General features: G+C 63.0%; 1 protein-coding gene across 1 annotated transcript in view; it reads right to left on the reverse strand.

The window, feature by feature from the left end:
* The window catches only part of SULT4A1 (sulfotransferase family 4A, member 1), a 21169-nt gene that overhangs the window by 17078 nt on the left and 978 nt on the right, over positions 1-3113 (reverse strand). The window lies entirely within an intron of this gene.

Genomic DNA, 3113 nt, shown 5'->3' on the forward strand with positions numbered 1-3113 from the left:
GCCCCCCCCCCCCCCCCCGTGGCCTCAGACTCCCAGTTATAAAGCCGCAGAGAGAAGCATGCTCCTCCCTCCGGCCCGGGGCCTGCGTCTGGCTGCCCTTGTGCCTTTCCAAAGGTGACACTGCACCTGAGAGATGGGGGGGTGGGGGGGCTCTGAGCCTCTACAAAGAGGCAGGAGAGTTAGTTCCTCGTGAACAAACATGGCAGAGCACCTGGCATACTCAACTCCTAAGCGGCTTATAAAGCCGCAGAGAGAAGCATGCTCCTCCCTCCGGCCCGGGGCCTGCGTCTGGCTGCCCTTGTGCCTTTCCAAAGGTGACACTGCACCTGAGAGATGGGGGGGTGGGGGGGCTCTGAGCCTCTACAAAGAGGCAGGAGAGTTAGTTCCTCGTGAACAAACATGGCAGAGCACCTGGCATACTCAACTCCTAAGCGGCCGATTACCATCCCAAGGCGCTGCAGGTCCCATTCCCAGCTGTGGCAGGTCTGTGTTCAAAGTGACTCCCGGCCGGCGAGGCTCAGTGCTTGAGCATCGACCTATGAACCAGGAGGTCGCTGTGGGTTCCCAGTCAGGGTGCACGCCCGGGTGGCAGGCTCCGTCCCCGGGGGAGGTGGAGGGTGTGCAACCAATTGATGATTTTCTCTCATCATTGATGTTTCTATCTCTCTCTCCCTCTCCCTTCCTCTCTGAAATCAATAAGAATATATATATTTTTTAAAGGTTCAGGAAGCTGGGGCGGCCTCAGCGACTGAGCAGCTCAGGCTGTGGGTTTCTCAGCCGGGGAAACAGCTCAGACTCACCCAAGGGCAACGCCGGGCGAGAACCCGGGTCCTGACCCCAGACCAGCTGCCCCTGGAGACCCCTGCAGGCCCCTCCTCCTCCGAGAGGAAATCTTCAGGGCAGATTTTGGGGGGACCAACTCTTCAGTCCCCTTGATCGTTTCATGTAATGAGCAGGGGTTGGCGGGGAGGGGGGACCCCTCAGAAGCACCACCTTAGAGCCAGTGCCGCCACATTCCCGAGAAAAGCTCCCACGTACCTGCCCCCATCCCATGGGGTGGGTGAGAAGGATGGACTGCGATGAGGTTAAAGAAAGCAAAAAAGAAACAGAAGCCCTGGCTGGTGGAGCTCAGTTGGTTGAGCATCGTCCCATGTACCAAAAGGTCGCCAGTTCCATTCCCGGGTTGCTGGCTCGATCCCTAGTAGGGGGTGTGCAGGAGGCAGCCGATCGATGCTTCTCTCTCTCGCCCCGCTCTCTGGCCTCCACAGTACCCATGACTGATCCTTCACTCCCGGGGTCTCAGTCCCCTCCACTCAGCCTTGGTCCAGCCACATGAGGGTGGGCAAGTCGCTCCACCTCCTGGGCCTCCATTTGCCCGTGTGGGAAGCAGGGGCCAGCTCCGTCCTGCCTCGCAGAGCTTCGGGGGAAGGTGCTGGGACACAGGCACGCGGGGCTGCGTGAGCCACAGAGCTCCGAGCCTGGCAGCCGATTGATGCCGCATCCGCCGGGCTCACACCAGCTCTCACGGACAGTCCCCAGGGTGCCCGACCTCAGACATGGAAGGCGAGACACCGACAGGGGCCGACGGAGAACAGCAGAGCCTGGAAAGGCCAGAGGCTGAGGGCAGCTCTGCCGTTTAAAGGGAAGCTCTCTGGGTTCTGTGGGAAGGGCCTCACACAAGGGTCCGAGGCCACGGCTGGCTCTCCGGTCACCAAGGGAGAGCGTGTGTGTGCTCTTGTCTGCTTTGAAAGATTCAAGTTACAAACAAGAGGCCAGTTTTGTATCTGGAAAACTTCCTTCAACTAACACCTCACTCCCCATCCAGGCTCCCCCAAACCCCCCCAGGCAGGGCCCCTCAAGGCCTCCCCCACAAGCCCCCGGGCTGCACGCCTCCACCCCTTCCAGCTAAGTCTCCCCTCCATCTCCTCGTCTCCCCTCCATCTCCTCGTGCAAATGGACCTGGGCAACTCCGAACCCTAGAGAACTCCCCACACCAAGTTCTTCCCAATTCCTCTGCCCGCAAACCCGGCCCTAAACCGACACCGGGCGATGTTTAGTCTTTACGGGCCCACTGAATGCGGGGTTCTCCCCGCACCTCCATCCCCCATGGCTCTAAAACCTGGACAGTTCCAACCCCTCCCCCACGGGGCTGGGGGCGGGCTGTGGCCACAGCAATGGGGGTGCACATCTCCTTCCTCCCCTCTCCCCAAGCTGCCCCCACCAACACGGCTCCCAACCTTCCACTGGCAGCCCCTCCCCAACGGTCCTCAGAGGAACTGGCCCAGCTCTGGAGTGGCGGGGACCCTGCACGGCTATGACGGCCTAGCCACAGCTTCCCCCCCCCCTCCCGGCCACCTCCCTCCCTCCCTGTGGGTCCCACATGGCCTCCAGCCCTCCTTCCCACGGGCTGCAGACCCAGCACCCAGTCTGGATGCAGCCGCCTCCTCCCTCCCACACACAGGCCGAGGGAGACCTGAAGGGCTGTTTAAAGAGCCAGACCGCCGCCTGCCTCCCTCCCTCCGAACCTCACAAGCGACAACCCCTTGCAGCAGGCCCTGCACGCAGACCCGCTTTAAATTCCCGCCCGCCACTCCTCAGCTGCGACCTTGGGCTCTCCCCCCTGGGCGCCTAGACTGTGGTGGGTTGTCGGGAAGATGACATCAGTCCGTGCTGGGGGAGGGGGGCCCCGGGGTCCTGCCTGTTACCCGGGTGACGCAGGAGGCCCTGACGCTAAGGAACACCGGGCTCACGCTCCGGCCAAGGCGGCCCCTCCCCCACCGGAGCCCACGCAGGGAAGGAGGACGGTCCACAGTCCCCACGCCCGCCTGATCCCCTTCCCAGACGATCCCCTGGACTCTGCGCGCATCCGAGGCCGCACTGGGTCCAGGAACAGAGAGGTTAAGTGACTGTCCAAGGTCACACAGCCCGCAGGGGGATGGGAGGGGAGGCGGGAGGAGGCGGCCCCGGGCCTGGCCTCCGGGCAGCTCCAGCCAAACATGCTCCATCCTCCACCCCCACCCCAACGGGACGCTGTCCAGCCTCCAGCCGCGGACACCGGGCTTCACCTCCGGTCTCCGGCCTCAGTTTCCCCAGATGCTGCCTCCCACCCCCAT

Source organism: Myotis brandtii, unplaced genomic scaffold, assembly GCF_000412655.1.
Source record: "Myotis brandtii unplaced genomic scaffold, ASM41265v1 scaffold138, whole genome shotgun sequence".
Classification (NCBI taxonomy): domain Eukaryota; kingdom Metazoa; phylum Chordata; class Mammalia; order Chiroptera; family Vespertilionidae; genus Myotis; species Myotis brandtii.